Source organism: Spermophilus citellus, assembly GCF_964194105.1.
Source record: "Spermophilus citellus genome assembly, chromosome: 9".
NCBI classification, from domain to species: Eukaryota; Metazoa; Chordata; class Mammalia; order Rodentia; family Sciuridae; genus Spermophilus; species Spermophilus citellus.
Window position 1 is genome coordinate 90049602 of NC_138191.1, and position 20544 is coordinate 90070145.

General features: G+C 38.3%; 1 protein-coding gene across 3 annotated transcripts in view; it reads left to right on the forward strand.

Annotated features, from left to right (window-relative positions):
- The window catches only part of TM2D1 (TM2 domain containing 1), a 246562-nt gene that overhangs the window by 183174 nt on the left and 42844 nt on the right, over positions 1-20544 (forward strand). For all 3 annotated transcript variants that reach the window (XR_014023535.1, XR_014023536.1, XR_014023540.1), the window contains one exon: positions 20337-20446. The gene's annotated coding sequence lies outside the window, so the exon portion shown is untranslated. The remainder of the gene's footprint in view (positions 1-20336; positions 20447-20544) is intronic.

Sequence of the window (20544 nt, forward strand, 5' to 3'; positions counted from 1 at the left end):
AACTTAACAAGGCCCTAAGTAACTTTGTGAGATTCTGTCTTTAAATAAAATATAAAAAGGGCTGGGGATATGGCTCAGTGGTTAAGTACCACTAGGTTCAATCCCTGTACCAAAAAAGAAAAAAAAAAGATTAAGAGAGCAAAACAGAGACCATGTACATATAATTTTTTATTACAATATAGTGATACAACCATTCTATTTTACTATTAATCTCTTATTATACCTGACTTATAAATTAAATTTTATCATATGCACGCACAGGAAAAACTATCTATCTATATAAATATATAAAATAACATAAATATATACATACACATACACAGTTCTGTATTATCCACAGTTTCAGGCCTTAACTGAGGTCTTAGAATGTACCCCACACAGTAAGGGAGCTACTGTAAACAGATCAAGGCACCTTGCAGATAGGTGAGCCGACTGTCAGGATGCCTTGACTGAGAGCTGGCTCTCCTTTGTCTGCATGAAGAGACCAGCCATGAGAAAAGCATATGCTAACTTCTTGACCCTATAATGGATTTACATAGGTGCATATATGCTTGTTTTGTTTAATGTAAAAAATATTTTTGAGCCTAAAGTAATGAATCAGCACTGAAACTAAAAAAGGGCTTGCCCCTGCTCTTTGCTAGGTGCTATGCTAATTATCGGGGACACAGTGGTGCATAGGACTGTCCAGCTATGGAGACAACCATGCACACATGTGACAGGAAGGGAACTGAATATTTATTGGATGCTAGGAATTGTGCTAGGTGTTTTGTGAAATTAACACATTTAACCTTTTCAACAAAGTGTGAATTAGACAGCATTCCTTTACACTTCCCCAAAGAAGAAACTGAGACTCAGCTGTTCACTTCCCTAACACACTGCTGGAATTTTAAAAAAATCTAAAAACCTGCATCCAAGTCAGTTTGCTAGAGTGGCCGTCAGAAGCACTTTCGTGGAGATGTGCAGGGTTTGGGGCACAAACCTGCTGCTGTCGTTTCGCCCAGCTTTCTGAATTAGCTACGGCTCAAAAGTGACACTGCCATCAGAGAAGCTGTCCAAGTCAACAGCACCAGGGACTATTCCTTGACTTTGCAGACCTGTGGTTTTATAAAAAATTTTGGTGCATTTCAATTTTACATATTCATGGGGTACACTGCAACATATTCATAGATGCACACAACCCAATTTGGTCAATTTCAGTACCCCATGCCTCCCCTCCTCACTCTCCCTGGTCCCCTTCTTCAACCCTACTGATCTCCCTTCTATTTTCATGAATTCCACCTGCTTTCCCTCCATCTTTTCTCTCTAGCTTCCACATAGGAGAGAAAACACATGACTCCTAATTTTCTGTGCCTGACTTATTTGCTTAAAAAGTGTTCTTAAGTTCTATCTATTTTCCTACAAATGACATAATTTTGTTCTTCTTTATAATTGAATAAAACTCAATTTGTATATATGCCACATTTTCTCTATCCATTCCTCTGCTGAAGAATACCTAGGCTGATTTCATAATTTGGCTATTGTGAATTGTGCTGCTACAAACATGGGTGTACATTTATCACTATAGTATGTTGACTTTAATTTTTTTAGGATTAATACCAAGGAGTAGTATAGCTGGATCATATGATGGTTCCATTCCTAGTCTTTTGAGGAACCTCCATACTGATTTCCATGATGGTTGTACTAATTTACAATCTCCCTGACAGTGTACAAGTGTTTTTTTTTCCCCTCACATCCTTCCTCTCCAGCATTTATAGTTATTTGTATTCTTGATGATTGCCATTCTAATGGGAGTGAGAGGAAATCTCAGTGAGGTTTTTAATTTGCATTTCCCTGATTGTTAAAAATGTTGAACACTTTTTCATACATTTTAGGAACTTTGCAAAATTTAGAAGAAAACAGGGTCAAAATTCCAACATATAGGCACAATGACTTCCTCAATAAGACCCCCTAAAGCTCAAGAAATAATACCAAGAATTAATAAATACGATGGCATCAAATTAAATCTTCTGCACAGCAAAGAAAACAATCAGAAGAAAATAAGAGAGAACTTATAGAATGAGAGAAAATCTTTGCCAGCTACTCTTCTGACCAATGATTAATAACTGGAAAACATAAAGAACAAAAAAACCTACCACCAAAAAAACCAAGCAACTCTATCAATAAATGTGCAAGTGAACTAAACAGACAATTCTTGAAAGGTGAAAGAAATTAGTTATTTAAAGGTCATTTTTTTTTTACTGGTGCATTACAATCGTACATAATAGTGGGCGTCCTTGTTACATATTCATACATGCACATGACATAATTTGTTCAATTTCATCCCCTAGTTCCTCCCTTTTAAGACCTTAAAAGAAGATATTTACTTTTTTCCTGCCCTTTCAGAAAAGCTTCGGTCTCAACTTTCTTCTTTCTTATAAGGCATAAGAGAGAATAGAGGCAGGAACTTGATCTGCATATTCAGATGGACTTGCGCTGCCTGCCTGTCCTGTGGCTTCAGGTCTATGTCTTGATATTTTCGACCTCTGGTTCCTCATCCATACAAGGGGCACAGTGGCTACCTCACATAGATCTTTTTCTTGAGATAGAAAAAGAGGTATTTCACACATCATCTGGAACATTTCAGTGCTCAACAAACACTAACTCTTGTCCCTGTACTGCTTTCTGAGCTCCATTAGCAAAGACCTCTACAGTAGGGATGCTCCACATCCAAGAATATCTTATTTTTTCCAAAGTGTGTTTATTTTTAACCCCCATCCCCTTCCCCATTGACCTTAAGTTTTTGAAGGAAAAGACCATGTCATAAGTTAATACATTTCAGAGTATGCAATTCATAGCAAACATACAACAAATAAACAACAAACATTTGATTGATGGGTTGATGCTATCTCATCGACACCATGTTCTGATAGCTAAACAATACACCAACGGTGCTGTATGGGAGCTGGCTTATACTGGTTTATGAGAGCTGTGTTAAATTTTTGGGAAATTTCTAAGCTGATTGTTAAACTGGATAAATTAAAATTTGCCACAGTAGGAGTATTTATATCACAGGAATTGTCAAACACTACAAGTAAGGACCTCACTCCCTCCCAGTCCTGCTCCCAACACATCACAGAGCCACTTGTAGATTTCTTGGGAGTCTAATTGCTGGCGCATCATCATTCACTAGCAAGCTTCCAGATAATTTTAGCTTAATCTTATAAAGTAAAAGCCTGATAATAGGACTTCCAACCTTGAAGCTGGAAATGTAAAGATTCCCACTTAATTTCACCTCCCTTCCAAAGGAGAAGTCTGTGAAACACGTGTAAGGATAGGGAGCTCATTCATTATCTACTGGGCAGCCTCCTGGAGAGCCCCAAGATTATTAAAAATTTTTTCTTTATAATGCTTTGTTCCTATTTTTCCTGTATCTTCCACTAATTGTTCTTGGAGCTGCCTGGTTGTTGTAGCCAAGCATACATCTACGCCCTCCAAGTGATGGCATTGAGTACATGTTTCTTGTCACCAGCAGAACTCCTCTCTGTTAAGCTGTGTGGCCTTCCTTTCCAATACATTGTGGTGTGTTTTATACAACAGCTGAATAAGATCCTCTAGATTTGGCCAGTGCAGGACTAAGAAAGTAAGACTATGTCTTATGATATTTTTCCAAAAGTTATCACACATTTAGTTTGTATTTTCTCTAAGAAAAAAAAATTAATTCTTTTCATGTTATTTTTAAGCTGGGCCAACTTAGAGTTGTACCTGCACAATTCATTTTATGGACTCAGCACTTTATATTTATGGTACTTAAATGTCATATTCTCGTTATTGACATATTATCTTTTGAGTACTGATTTTGTTTGTATGTGGTGCTGAGGATCGAACCCTGGCCTCACGCATGCCAGGCAAGCGCGCTACCGCTTGAGCCACATCCCCAGCCCTTGAGTACTGATTTTGGTCTCTACCGTTAACTTAATATGTTTTAGCTTTGTAACATCTCCTATAATTCTTTTTATTTTATTTTTTAAAAAATTTTTAGTATTTATTTTTCAGTTTTTGGCGGACACAACATCTTTGTTGGTATGTGGTGCTGAGGATCGAACCCGGGCCGCTCGCATGCCAGGCGAACGCGCTACCGCTTGAGCCACAACTCCAGCCCCCTATAATTCTTTTTATAAGCAAATTTTCAAGACTATTTACAATATTTACAAATATTCAACAAGTTGTGGTTTTTCTCTACAAGTTTTTGAAATTTGGTTTCAAGGATTCCATGAGAAAATCTGTCTAATAATTTGCCCAAATCAGGCATTTTTATATAATTTCCTAGATTTGTAAGACTAGTGGCTTAATTAAAAATGGCAAAAATTTAGCTGGACATGGTGACTCACACCTGTAATCCCAGCAGCTTGGGAGGCTGAGGCAGGAGGATCATGGGTTCAAAGTCAGCCTCAGCAATAAGCAAGGTGCTAAAAAACTCAGTGAGACTCTACCTCTAAATAAAACACAAAATGGGTCGGGAATATAGCTTAGGGGTTGAGTGCCCCTGAGTTCAATCCCCACTACTGAAAAAAAAAAAAAAAGTAAATTTTTTTAAAAAAAATATTTTTTTAGTTGTAGTTGGACACAATACCTTTATTTTATTTATTTTTATGTGGTGCTGAGGATCAAACCAGCTCTCACCAGTGCTAGGCACGTGCTGTACTGCTGAGCCACAACCCCAGCCCCAAAAGTAAAAATTTAATGTGACATACTTTGTTTTTAGTGAACTCAGTCCCTTGTAATCATCTATTTGATTCCTAATTTTCTCATACATGTATTTCACAATTGATTCTAAATTTTTTTTCCTGAAAAATCAAATAAACTAGTAACTATTCAGTTGTAACTTACCAATCAGATGGCTGCCTTTGTTGAAATTCAGGATGGTATTTTCTTAAGAGCCTCCTTTAATACCTCTCCTGTTTACTTTGGTGTCACATGGATTCCTGGTCTCAGGAATCTCACAGTTCTAGTTCTATCCTGCTAACAATCTGTCTGGCCCTCTAATGCACTTTTGTCTGTGAAAAATGATATAAACCACAAATGTGAACCACTTATGTAACTTTAAATTTTCTAACAGACAAATTAAAAAGGTAAAAAGAAGTGGGTAAATTAATTTTAATAGTATATTTTATTTAACCTAATATCTCCAAATTATTATCATTTCAATATATAATCAATAAAAAATTGTTAATGAAATATTTCTCATTTTTATATTGTCTTCAAAATCTAGTGTATGTTTTATACTTGTGGAGGCCACATTCCAAGTTCTCCAAAGTCACATGAGGCCAGTGGTCAACATATTGAATAGGACAGGTATAAACTTAAGTTCCTTTTCCAAAGCTGGACTTATTTCTATTATGGTGTCTTATTTTATCTTGAATTTAATCCCATTTTCATATTTGTTCTTCCCTCTTCAATACGAAGGTCTCGCTCAGAGTAAAAGCTGTTACAATATAGGGGTAGAGTGGCCTTGCTTTCTCTTTGTCTATTAATATTAACGAGGGTACCTTTTACAGTTAAACACCATAAAGAAAGCTCGTTAAGGGCACCACCATCCCCTAGCACACAACTCTCCCTAGAACCACAAAATGGGTATGTTACAGAGGCCTGGGAGCTCATTCTTTCCAGATGTTTGCAAAACGAGCAAGACCAAAAGGTGGAAACTGAAATTACTAAACACTTAATAAGGAGCTGATGGAACCAAGGCCCCAGGCTTGGCTCAGCAATAAGTGAAACACAGAGACCCTGTTTGTTCAGAGGAACTTCAAAGCCCCCTATAAACTCCCAGGAAAGGTGAGAGACAAAAACACTACAGAGAATCCAACATTCCTGCAAAGTCCAACTGGAGACTCACTTGAGATGCTTCCCTGGGAGCTTAAGAAGAACACTTAGGGGCAGGTCTGGTGAGCAGATGTTAGCCTTTTGTTTATGCCCATTATTAGGTACAGTGTGAGCACGTCAGATAGAAGCATTTCTCAGCTCAGCCAAAGGGGATGAACCAATTAAACATTCAGTTAAAAAAAAAAAAACAGAAAAAGAAAATGCCTTTTCTATGCTAAATATCACTCTACAGCAAATCCATAAACTTACTAATGAGACAACAGATCCAAATAGAATAACATTGGTTTATACCGATCTTCATTTTTCATCTTTCCTTCTATTTAATAGTGGGGGAAATGGCATGTTTTGGTTATGATTATAGTTAAAGAGGAAGAAATACCAATTGATTAATTAAGAAAGAAGAAAGACCATTTCATCAAAGATGATATCATTGGAAAGTGTGATAAGTTATCTCTTGGGTCACAATTACCAGCTAGGAGAAAGGCTTCCAGGATCCAACCCTGGGAACATTTTGCTTTTTCCATTGCTAATAACTGTGCCAGGTACGTGCTGTTTACCTTTTATATCTTTCTTCACGGTTCAAAGAAAGAACAAATCAATGGCAGCCAAAAAGGAAGATGAGAGAAGTTATTAAAAGTGACCGATCTTCTAAACAAAATAGCTTGTTCTCCAGCATATCTATACACTGGAGAATAAGTCTCATCAAATAGCTACCAAAAGAGGAAAGGACCAGGCCGTCCTTATGCTGTTAGAAATGGATACAGAAACCTATCCCTTTGCCTCAGATACATCAAAATTGGAATTTAGATCAGTTAACAGGAGTGTAATCTTTTAGGTGCTTAATCTCTCTTGAGTTTCAGTTTCCTCATCTATAAACAGGGCATGAAAATAGTACTTCCTAGGGATTGGGAATGTAATTCAGGGGTAGAGAGCTTGCCTAGCTATGCCATGAGATCCTGAGTTCAATGCACAGTGAGGGGGCCGGAGGAGGGGGTGGTAATCCTTCCTTCCTAGGACTGCTAACCTTCCTAGAAATGCTAACTTTTGATAGTCCAGTCCGTGGCATAGATGAGGGGTAATAAATGATACCCATGGTGACAGCCTATTACACACCATCCCAGGTTTCTACCAGCTCTTTCTGTAGGAAGATACTCCCTTGGTATACCCAGCCTTTGGCAGACTCAGTGATTTGTGGACAGATCCATTTCTTTCTTAAACTCCAGAGGGTGGTTCTGTCAAGGTTGCTCCTTGTGCTAGTTCTCATGAAGAGACCTTCATACAGAAAAAGGACAGTCTCAGCTGAGCCACACACTTGTGTACTTCTCATGTCTAGTTATTCTCTGGAAGTGTGATTCTCAGAAGTGGTTTTTCTGAGATGGACAACCAGGTGCCTTCTCATACCTATGCGTCCCCCAGTCCCACTTCTTAGCACTTTGGTGCAAATGATCAATGACTATAATAAGGCATTTTATAAAGTCATGATTTGACAAGAAAAAGATAAATGTAAACACTACACAGACAAACATCATGAGAAGAAACATCTGGATGTCTGCCGGTTATTTCCTGTTGAGAGAGTTTGGGAACTTGGGGATTTTAACAGTTGGACAGGGCTAATTTTGGAAGGCATTTCACATTCGTACAAGAAAGTAAAGCACATATTTATTACATTTCACTCATCAGATGAGAGAGATTGGTGGCCAACCCAGTCTCTCTGAGAACAAAAGGGACTGAATTAGAGATGGAGCAGAGGTTTTTCCCTCACCTTCCTACTTGATCCCAATAGGAAACCTCTTCTTTTCCTGCTTATGTTCAGTCCCTCTTAGTTTTTAGAAATCCCAACTTTGAATTCTGGCTTGGTCACTATGGCTAGTTGCTCTTCAGTGAATTCTTTAATCTCTCTAAGTTATGTTTACTTCTTTTGAAAATAATAAATAATAATAATAATAGTAAGTGCTCATCCTTAAATTTCACAGGATTGTACAGCTGAGATCTCTGTGGCCACCCTCTCCTGGCCCCAGTTCCCAGACCACCTAACGTTCTTTTTTTATCTTTCAATATGAAGTTTCCTTTATTCTCTGGAAAACTGTGACTCACCCTTTTAGATCCAGCTCCAATATTACTGATGCTGTGAGAGATTCTATGTTCCCCTTTCACAGTCATTAAAAATAACATTTCAAATCCCACTTAGTATTATTGGGAAATTGTATAGCATATCTTAAATTTTTAAAAATTTAAAAAATTTTTTAGTTATAAAATAATGTGACCCAAGTTTGGTAAAATAGTATATGTGCATATATTTGAATTTATTTGATAAATGGGATTCTTCTTGTCTTAGACTCTAGGACACAGCTATCAAGCTGAAAGCAATTGTTGATAAGGACCCTCACATCTAAAGAGGAGGTGCTAAGTACCTACCTGCAGATGCTATTAAAAAGTGGATCACATTGTCTTGCAATGTCCCCCCACCCTAATCAGCCTGTGTAAGAAAAGACAAGAAACTCAAATTAAGTTTGCTGAACTTTCTACTAATGAGCTGTGGATTAAATGGGGATTGTTGTGTTATCTCTCTTACTTTCCCCATGAGTCCCCCGCCTTTCAGGCTAGATGAGAACAGCTCTTTTTTTTTAATTTCTTCTTTTTAGTCACACAATACCAGTATACACCCTGAAATAATCACAAAAGCATGGAACACAACCCTCTCCAATTCAGTCCCCAGCACTGTTCTCCATTGCCTCCACTCCAGGGACTCCTGAGAGCAGCTCTTAAGAGAAACATCCCAAGAAGTCAGGGCTCCTGCAAGAAGAGAATCCTGGCTCCTCACTCCTGGCTTGATGCTGGCTGAGTCACAGACACCCCCAGGCTCACAGGGGTGCTACTTCTCAAGCATAGTAGAGGGAGCAAGTTCTTGGGAGCTTGACACATGCTTCCTTCCCTGGAGGTAGGATGCCAGATGAACAGTTTGCAAGAGTAAAGCAAAGGGAGAGGGTGCAGAGGTGCACCCTGACTCCACCACTCAGCATGGAAGGGTCCTTGGGCCAAGGGGACGTTTCAAAGATTTAAAACTCTGTGAAGTTTACCCCAGCAGAAAATGATAGTAAATGACAGAAAATGACTGCAAATGTTGGGGATGGATTGCAATACATCAGGTGGACAGTGTGTTGCTCTCTTTAATGTTAGAGAGCTGCTCAGTCTGAGGTCTACCAAGTGCTTCCAAGTAATTCACTCATCCAGCCATCCCAAAGACCCAGGGTGTGGTAGCTTCCCGTTGGGGACAGGCAGTGGTAGCCAGGAGGGATCTCAACAGCAGCAGCAGCAAAGAAGTAATGTTTCCATCTCTTCCTCTTTCTCTCTCTTCAACCCCAAATCTGGGAAGTCAATAGAGGGAGGAGAACAAATCCCATAATATCCACCATTCCCCATCAAAGATTCTTGATCATGACTCAGGCCTACAGATTGGGAAGAGCAAAAATTTTTAATTAGAAGTGAAATTTAAATTTTGACTTAAACTCAGTGGAATTTGTCAATATAATTGAAAATACCATGTTCATACATCCATCTTGATCTCAAGATCCCATTACCAATGATGAAGAGAGGGAGTTTCAGGATCACTGATGGAAGTAACGTAGTTTCTTTAGGTTTACAACGGTGTCAGGTAAATATTCAGTGGAGTTTTTAACAGGACTGCCTCTTCCTTCTGGAGATATTCCCCCTCCTTATTTCTGATAAGATGTCTGAGCTTAGGCCAAAGTTGACACACCTTCTTCATGGTAAGAGGAGTCTCTGATCTACATTCCATTGCACTATCTTCATTTTACAGGAGAAGGCAGAGCTTAGGAAGCCTGCCAGGGGAAGCAAAGGTTGGTACCCGTGAATGAAAGAGCACCAGGTGGATGGGTAGGCAATTGAGATGTCTTCTTAGAAAAATGAGGAGCCACGCTGGCAATGGTGGGAGGCCAAAGTGTCACTTGACATCCTTGCCAGGACACTCTCAGGACACAATTGAATCTCTTTTATCTGAAAGATGAAAATTCAAGTCAAGGATCTAGGACTTCACAAGGTTCAAAGTAGGATTGATCTTTTTGTTTCATTCATAATTTTTCATTCATTTATTGCATGTCATTTGGTGTGTTCTAGGCTCTAGGGATACAGAATACAAGCAAGACAGGGAGTCTTTGCACTTAAGGAATTTTCGTTCCTAAAAGGGAAGGGAGATATTAAAAGTTAATCACACAATCCATGCCTTAGTTATTAGTTTTTGATAATGGCTCTGATGTAGAAGTTTAGGACCCATGGGACTACAAAACAAGGACATGGCCTGGTTTGATGGGTCAGATAATCCTTTTTGAAGAAATGGCATTTGAACTAAACTGTAAAAACTAGGCATGGAATTTAGCCAAGGGAAAGGGAAGAGTTTCAAGAATGTTCCAGGCTAGAGGTGTGATATTCTTATTAAGACAGAGCATGGCTGAGCCACAGACTTGAGCAAGAGCTGGGATGACTGGGCAGCAGTGATATCAGCTATACAAGATGTTAGTTTAAATAGGTACTGAATTTGGTCCTTGCTGCACCATGAAGCAACATGTGCAGGGGATGCCCATGACCTAACTGGAGTTTACTTGTAGAATCCAGGAATTGGAGGTGGTAGCTGTCTTTGGCATACTTTCAACATGTAACAGAAAAACCCAACTGCTAACAATACTAAAAACTGGGGTTAGCAAATTTTTCCTGAAAAAAAAATTTTCCTATAAAAGAAAATATTTTTAGATTTTGCAGGCTATATTTTCTCTGTGGCACTATAAACTCTGGCAGTGTTATGTGAAAGGGGCTAGACATAGATAGCAAATAAGTAGGGTTGTGTTTCAATAAAACCAGCTATTGTCCCATAGGCTGTAACTGGCATAAAACATAAGGATATTTAAGGTTTACTTTGCAAGAGGTCAAGCAGTGGCTGGTTTCAATGTTATCTCTGCAACATCTTGGGAAGTGAGGGAACTGGAGTATTATTTTCAAGGTTTCCCTTAAGAGCAAACAAAACCAAGACACCTGATATCTTTGGGGCTCTATTTTAGAATCAAATGCAAGTTTATTAAAATAATTGTCAAAGGAACACATATAAATGAAAAAATTCATTGAGAAATTTCCTGATGGGGCAAAGACAAAGATTTTTAAGTGCTAAATGAGGAATGCTTCGGGGTGGTTAGGCTAATTGAGGCTTGAAAATTAGTATTCAGGACAGAGCAGAATAAATCTATAAATCGGCATGATTTGTTAAAACCAGTCTCATTGCTCATTGGCCAGCAGAGTCTTCAGTTAGGTCCCTTTGCTGGAGTGCCTCAAAGTTCAAGGTCCTTTCTGTAGTATTGCTGCTCAGACCCGTGGGATGAAACACTTAGGCAAGTTTTGGTGCCTTTTAGGCAAGTGCTGATGCAAGTGGAAATTCTACCCTTTACAGTCCAAGGTGGCTTGTTCAAAGGACACTCCTTGTTGAAATAACAACATCCTGGCATGAAGGAGGGCAGAGCCAGAGGAGCTTCTCCACATAATACTCTTGCTCTTGTATCTAGAAAAGATCTTTCCCAGAAACCTCCTGTCCACTACTGGTGTCTTTTCCTGGTTTCCCTTTGACTTAAACAAGGCCACGCACTCTCCTTTGTACCTATCGCTGGCAAAGAACTGAGGAAGGTCATAGCTCTTCCCTGGACTACCTGTTTGAACAAAACTGGAGATCCGTTAGCAAGGAGGAAGAGTCAAGGCCGTTGAGAAGGCCATTAACTGTGTTCTCTGGTAGTCATCACTGACTTTCCTTTCTTTACAGAAAATGTAAAGACAACTGGATATAGGCACCACCGAGTGAGCTGTGGCCAGAGCTAGAGCAGTCTGCAGGAAGAGAGCAGCCACTGATAATTGGCTGGGTGGCCAGACTGCAGCTTCCATAGTGCTGGCTGCTAATGAGAACAATCATACGGTATCTACTTGGGGATTCGGGTTTTGGATTTCATTAACGTGCTTAACTGGGAACACCCTCCATGCAATCCCTCTCCCTTAGGGGCTCCCAGAACCAATCTAAGAGAAAAGCTTGAGGACAGGAAACTCCAGTTTATCTATAAAACAAACATGACTTAAATAACCAACCATAGGTTATTGGATTTCTTCTATTTATACTGTACTTTTATGAGAAACTGGCAACGTATATACACACATGCCAACGTCAGGGATTTAGTAAGAGAAGCCATTTGCAGCTTATGTTATAATTAAAGTCATGCTAATTCAGCCCAATCCTTAAACACCTACTCTGCCTCTGACTGAATTGTGCATTAATGATATAATTATAACCTGGAGGCATTGCAGGGCATGGGAGAAAGAATGAATTCTTCTTTTCAAGTTTTATGTTAATTGCATGTTACTGTTGTCTAATTTTTTGTCATGGGAAGGCAACGAAGAATGATGGAAAAAAAACATGGATATTTATACTTGGCAGACTTGGGTTTAAATCCCAAGTCTTCCCCTGTATAACTGTCTGCCTCAATCTCCTCATCTGTTGGAAATTCTTTTTGTATTCTCAAAGGCAGTGAGAATGCATAGAAAGATTAATCAGAGACTTAGTTTGTGTTTTAAATTAGTATTCTTTCATTAAATTATAATTTCAAAACTTGAGTTCTTCTCTAAGCTTTTAAGTTCAGTTTCAAATCTTATTAATCCATTTGTAAGTCCGGAAAATTTTAACAATCATCATTAAGGAGGCCTATGGCTAATATTTGGTTTCATTTATAAACTTAGTTAATTAAACATTTTCAAATATTTTAAAGTACATTTATACATTTACTATACTTGATTCCTTTCTTTAGGATTTCAATGTCTGAAATAAAACAAATAAATAAACTTTTTGAGTATTGAAAATTAAAAATCTAATAAATTAAACTTATAAATGTGGGAATGCATTTCTTTTACATGTTCTAATCTGATACATAAATTTAGTAAAACTTTAATTAAAACCATAGATTCAACTAATTAATAGATTATTTGATTACATAATTTAAAATGGAGTTATAAGACTACTATTCTCTTGGCCAAGTTCATGTAAATGTTAAGAATGTGTAACACTTGTACAGATTTCTCTTCCTCTTCCTCTCTCTCTTTCTCCCCCGCTCTTTGTGGTGTCAGGGATTGAACCTAGGGTCTTGTATATGCTAACCAAGCATTCTAACATTGAGCTATACCCCAACCCTTGAGGTTCCTTAGTGTGAAATATTGTTATTGAATACTTTTATACTTATCTATATACATATCACTATAAGTCACTGAGTTATTTTCAATTAAGAGACCTGGAGTTGCAGTCACTTACAGGGACTTCTCTTGGACTTCAACTAAGAAACCTACATATCTTCCTATGTAATATATGAGTTGCTTTTTGAGTTTGCTTGTATGTTATTAAGTGCAGGAAGCTGACTAGATTCTTGTTTTTGACTGCTTGGATATGCTAAGCTTTATATTTACAGATCAATTTCTAGAGGGGGCTATTGTATAGCCTTTGTCCATGGAGTTTAGACACATTTCACTCTGAATACTCTTAAGAAGCATGTAACTCCTGTCCCGCTAGTCTCTTGGTTGGGATTGGCATTCCCTTGGCACTTAAGATCTGTAAGAGTATCCACACTTATAGGCTTCTTCAGAGCCAAATGGCACTTGTTATTGACATACATTCACTGAATACTAGAGATCAAAATGATGTCAAATACCTCTTGGGGCTTCACTTGTAATCACAATGTATGATATCAGTGGATGAACAATATGCACATTTGAATTTATAATACCTACCTTACAACGTTGTCCTGAGAATTGGCATGAATTAATGTAAAGCAATGTGCCAGAAATGGTGCATTATAGGCACTCAGTCAGCTACTGCGACTACTACTGTTTTTACAACCCATTGATCCTAATTTATTTTTCAATAACTCACCATCCTTATTTCTTCACTTTCCACCCCTTGGCTAGCTTAAATTTCACAATTAATCACGATATTATCACACCCTTGCCTAAACCCTCAGTTCTATTGCCCCTTCCTTTCTTCATCATACTACTATGGCAAAACTGCTACCTGTGCAATCCATGTCTCCAACTGCTCTCCACCCATCCTACTATGAACATGGGTCTTCCATTAAATTCTTGTTTACTCACTTTAATGCTGCCAGGCAATCATAGTATATTTTCATAATTCATTCACTTTCATTCTCCTCAACAGCTATTTGGTCCCTTTGTATCTCCTCTTAAAAGGCCATTTTTTGAGCTGATGAACTTTCTTCTAATGTCACTGAGAAAATAGAAGTACTTAGAAGTACTGCACATATGCCCATCTCCATATAAACCCATGTCCCTGCATCTCTTCCCACTTCTTTTTTTTTTTTAAGAGAGAGTGAGAGAGGAAAGAGAGAGAGAGAGAGAATTTTTAATATTTATTTTTTAGTTCTCGGCGGACACAACATCTTTGTTGGTATGTGGTGCTGAGGATCGAACCCGGGCCGCACGCATGCCAGGCGAGCGCGCTACCGCTTGAGCCACATCCCCAGCCCCTCTTCCCACTTCTGGATGACTCCAGAGCAAAGATCAACTCCTCTACTTGTCTTTTTCTGTATGTGTATGTGTGGTGCTGGGGACTAAAACCCGGGTCCTTGTTGAATTCAAGCACTCTACCAACTAAGCTATATCCCCAGCCCAACTCCTCTACTTATATAAGTGCTATTTCTTTTTGTCTATTTGAAAACTACTCTGACAATCACCTCTCTCTCATTATCAAAATTTTCTTCTTAATCAGATCTTTCCAATTTAGCCCACAAAATTGCTATTAGCTGTGTTTTAATATCTTCTATTTCATATCTTGCTTAATAAGTTCCATTTTTTTTTACAAAAAATGAGTTGTCTCCATTCTTTCTCCCATTCTCTCTTTTTCCTGACATTTTACAAATGTGGCATATTATAGTTGTACACGATGATCTCCCATTCTCTCTTGATCATATTCCAATCAAGCTCTTGACACACCACTTATGGAGGCCACTAATGACTTCTCTTTTCAACCACTCACAGTTGAATCTCAGATCTCATCTAACTTGACCTATCAGCAGAACTTAACACTTTGAAATCCTTTCTTCAACCCTTGTTATAGATTCCTTTCCTTCTTTCTCTCCCATTGACAGCTTTTCCCAGACTACATTATGGTTGCTCCTCTTCTCCCTGAGCTCGTAACACTCAGTGAAGAGAGTTCTTAGACCTGTACCTCCTCTCTACACTTCCCCCGTTGGTGCTATTGTTGCTTTGAATGATTCTATCTACACCAATGACCCCAAATTGATGTCTCCATAATTAATATCTGGTCCACTCACCATTTCTACCTGGAAATCTTATGGACCTCCCAAGTCAACACTGTCAAAACCGAGGTCATGGGCTTCCCAACCAAACTTGCTCTGCCTGCAGTCTTCTCCATTTCAGTAAGTAGCAACCATGTTCTTCCATTTTACTTATGGCAACAACCATCCTTGACTCCATTTTTTTCTTCAAACTTGCTTTGGTTTGAATGTTTATGTCCCTTCAAAACTCAAGTTGAAACTTATGCAACCCATGCAGCAATATCAAGAGCTAGGGTTTTTAGGAGGTGGTTTTGTTAACATCATCCTTACAGGTGGGATTAATGACTCACAAAATGGTTGGAGGGAATAGCTAGGTCCTTTTGGCCTGCCATATTTTCCTCCATGTGAAGCACGGCAGAATTCATCACCTCGGGAGGGAATATATAATATTCATCACCTCTGGGGACACTGCAAAAAAGGCACTATCTTGGAAGTAGAGAGTAGCCCTCCTGAGATACTGAACCTGCTGCCATGCTGATCTTAGGCATCCAATTTCAGAGCTATAAGAAATAAATTTCTATTCTTTAGAAATTATTTTGTCTCAGGTATTTTGTTATAGCAGCAGAAATGGGCTAAGACACAACTCACATCTGCTACATGAGCAAATTCTATCAGTTTTCTATGAAAAATACATCTAGAATTCAACCAGTTCTTACCGCCTCCACTGCAACTAGCCTGATTCAAGCAATTCCACTTTCTCACTGAATTTATAGCAATAACCTCCTTATTGTTCTCCTGGTTTCTATCTTGACCCCACCTCATCCCACTCTCAACTCAACAACCAACTATAGTGTTTTAAAAAATTTTACTCAATGTGCTATATCTCTTTGAATGACTTCACATTTCATTTAGAAAAAGTTCTTCCAATGATACATAAAAATACATGGTGTTGAATGTCCTTCCCTTCCTGGAGCTCCTTCTACTATAGTTTTCCTCATTCATTTGACTCTAAAATGCCAACTAGACTCCCACCTTATGGTCTTTGTATTTACCACCATTACCACCTTGTGGAGTGCTCTTCTTTTTTTTTTAATTGATTTTATTTTTTAAATACAGTGGAACGCATTACAATTCTTATTAACATATAGAGCACAATTTTTCATATCTCTGTATATAAAGTATATTCACACCAATTCATGTCTTCATACATGTACTTTGGATAATGATATTTATCACATTCCACCATCATTTCTAACCCCCTGCCCCCTCTCTTCCCCTCCCACCCCTCTGCCCTATCTAGAGTTCCTCTATTCCTCCCATGCTTCCCCTCCCTACCCCATTATAGGTCAGTCACCTAATATCAGAGAGAACATTCTGCATTTGTTTTTTTGGGATTGGCTAACTTCACTTAGCATTATTTTCTCCAAAGCCATCCATTTACTTGCAAATGCCATGATTTTATTCTCTTTTATTGCTGAGTAATATTCCATTGTGTATATATGCCACATTTTTTATCCATTCATCTACTGAGGGACATCTAGGTTGGTTTCACAGTTTAGCTATTGTGAATTGTGCTGTTATAAACATTGATGTGGCTGAGTCCCTATAGTATGCTGACCAAGGAGTGGGATAGCGGGGTCAAATGGTGGTTCCATTCCCAGTTCTCCAAGGAATCTCCATACTGCTTTCCAATATTGGCTGTACCAATTTGTAGTCCCACCAGCAATGTATGAGTGTGCCTTTTCCCCTACATCCTCACCAACATTTATTGTTGTTTGTCTTCATCATAGCTGCCATTCTGACTGGAGTAAGATGATATCTTCAAGTGGTTTTGATTTGCATTTCTCTAATTGTGAGAGATGATGAACATTTTTTCATATATTTGTTAATTGATTGTATGTCCTCTTCTGAGAATTGTCTGTTCATGTCTTTGGCCCATTTATTGATGGGGTTATTTGTTTTTTTGGTGTTTAGATTTTTGAATTCTTTATATACCCTAGTGATTAGTGCTCTATCTGATGTGTGAGGGGTAAAAATTTGCTCTCAAGATGTAGGCTCTCTATTCACCTCACAGATTGTTTCTTTTGCTGAGAAGAAACTTTTTAGTTTGAGTCCATCCCATTTATTGATTCTTGGTTTTAATTCTTGTGCTATAGGAGTCTTATTAAGGAAATTGGGGCCTAATCCCACATGATGAAGATTAGGGCCTACTTTTTCTTCTATTAGACACAGGGTCTCTGGTTTAATTCCTAGGTCCTTGATCCACTTTGAGTTGAGTTTTGTGCATGGTGAGAGATAGGGGTTTAATTTCATTTTGTTGCATATGGATTTCCAGTTTTCCAAGCACCATTTGTTGAAGAGCCTATCTTTTGTCCAATGCATGTTTTTGGTGCCTTTGTCTAATATAAGATAGTTGTAATTTTGTGGGTTAGTCTCTGTGTCCTCTATTCTGTACCATTGGTCTACCAGTCTGTTTTGGTGCCAATACCATGCTGTTTTTGTTGCTATTGCTCTATAGTATAGTTTCAGTTCTGGTATAGTGATGCCACCCACTTCACTCTTCCTGCTAAGGACTGCTTTAGCTATTCTGGGTGTTTTATTTTTCCAGATGAATTTCATGATTGCTTTTTCTTTTTCTATGAGGAATGCCATTGGGATTTTAATTAGAATTGCATTAAATCTTTTGGAGTGCTCTTCTTAAGATATCCATACTTTTCACTTCCCTGCTCCTGTCAGGTCTTTGATCTTTGTCACTGTTGTCCACTGAGACAGGATGGGCTATGTTGTGCTGTAGTAATAAGGAACCCCCCAAATCTCAGTAGTTTAGAACAAGTCCTAATATATGTAGATTTTGCTTTTGTTTCATGTCCTTCTTCCTCCAGGTTCCAAGCTGACAGAATAGCTACTAATGGAAAATTGCCATGGCAGACAGGAAAATAGAGCATGATGAAGCATATAGTAGCCCTTAAAGCAAAGCAGAATATATCACTTCTGTGAACATTTTATCAGACAAACCAAGTCAATGGGCATCTCTAAATGCAATTTAGCAAGATAATAAAATTCTATCATGTGCTCAGAAGAAGAATCAGAAAAATTGATGAGGAGTACTATAATATTAATGGTTACTATGGCCACCATCTAGCTGGGGCCCTCCTCAGCCATGCTATCAAAATTTGCAGGCTTTCTTGACCACTTTGCCATCCTCTATTCCCTTAACCCATTATACTTATTTCTTTAGAATATATCACTCTCTACACATAATATCTATATATTCATATTTATCACTTATTTATCTTGTTTACTTTATATAATCTCCCATTAGAATCTTAACTCCAAGGGATCAGAGAATTTTCCCTCTTTAATTCAATGCTGTGTTCCTAGCTCCTAGAACAGAAACTGCTATATAGAAGATCTACACAAAAATCTGTTAAATAAATGAATGGATGAAAAGAAAGATAATATTCATGTAAATTTTCGACGATTTTCAGTTGATCTGGCTTGGGATTTGGCTGGAGTTAGGGGGTTAGTACTAGTCATTCATTCAACAAATTTGAGTGTGTACCTAATTTCTGTGAGGCTGTATGCATCAAGGCAAACATCCCCATCCTCAAACATGCCAGATGCATGGAACATTGTTTTATATTATTTCTGCCAATGGAAGAGCAGGAAGTGCTTGACTTTTATGGGAGCAAAATTTTAATCTTCCATATTCAGCTAAGATCTAGCTTAAATCAACATTTTTCTGGAAGGTCCCATGTGTGACAATTTCTCCTTCCTGATCTGTTGCAGTTTCATCACATGCTGTGCTACTATCAACCAAAATTTATGTCAATGATGAAGTTCTCAGCATCTTAATTTGAAAAGTTTTCATCAGCTTGGGGCCAGCCTCTTTTTGTCATTTTTTTAAAGGTAGACACAAATGTTTATGTGGTGCTGAGGATTGAACCCAGTGCCCCATGCATGCTAGGTGAGCACTCTATCACTGAGTCACAACCCCAGCCCCTACATCATGGTCCTTTTTAATGAATCAAATAAGGCATCTCTCATTTGTGATTTAATAATCTCTTAACAGACTCTGCCTTCCTCAAAAGATTATCATGTAATTCATTTTCACACAGGGATAATTCCACTCCACATTGAAGGTAGACGTTCTATAGTGAGGGATATGAAATTAAACAAAATGAAATTAAACCCCTATCTCTCACCATGCACAAAACTCAACTCAAAGTGGATCAAGGACCTAGGAATTAAACCAGAGACCCTGTGTCTAATAGAAGAAAAAGTAGGCCCTAATCTTCATCATGTGGGATTAGGCCCCAATTTCCTTAATTCACCGTTTGAAGACAGATCATAAACAGCCTGTAGAAATGAAGTTAAAATGTAAATATAGAACCCAAGGCTGGTTGGCTTTCTCCTTTAGACATATGATTGCTGAGTCAATTATTTCCACCTAGATTTTTTTTATACCACAACCAAGTGTGAAAAATATTTTAGGTAGCAATAGGTACGTTTGTATATGATGCACATGTAATTTCCGTGAGATTACACATCATCTTCTGGAAAATTCTACATTAAAATGAAATTCGCCACATTTCCCCCTGTGTCTTTATTATGTTTTCCTTAGCTGCTGTGCCTCAGTTTTCATGGCTTCCCACTACTTGTAGAGAAACAAGCAATATTCTCTAACTGGCCTTGTCTTCAGTGCTGAATCCCAGTCCACCAGTGCTGCTGTCTCCAGCTCTGTTCCTGATCCTGGCATTATCCTATGCACTGGTTACACAGAAGAGCTCACTTTTTTCTAACATGCCAGCAGGATTCAATGTTGGCTGACTGCCCCTTAGCCTCTTGCTCTTTTTTATCCTTTCGAAAACAGCCATGCATTTTCTTCATTTAGGCATTTGTATATCACCTTCTTCAGGGGGTCCCATGAAGCTCTGGAGTTTAGGTTTTGATTAGTCTATGACCAACATAGAACGTGTATCCCCTTTGTAAGTGATTGGTTTTTAGGCATGGGTATATGATCACCCTTTTCAATAAGAAGTAAAGGGAAGCCAGCTAAGGAGTTTTATGGAAAGTTTCCTGAATAATAAAGCAAACACAAAAGAGAAAGGGGTTCACTTCTTTTCTGCTTCTGAACAGGCCTAATGGAAGAGAAGATACCAAGAAATCTCAGCACCACATGGTCACGAGAGCTATCACACATTTGAGATGGTAGAGCAGAAAGATGAGGAACCTGGCATCCTGAGAAGGTAATTGTGCCTTTGGATTAAGCAATTATAAATATGATTTATGTTTTTAACTTACGTGTCAGGCACTGTTATAAGCGTCTAATATATGTTAACATGTT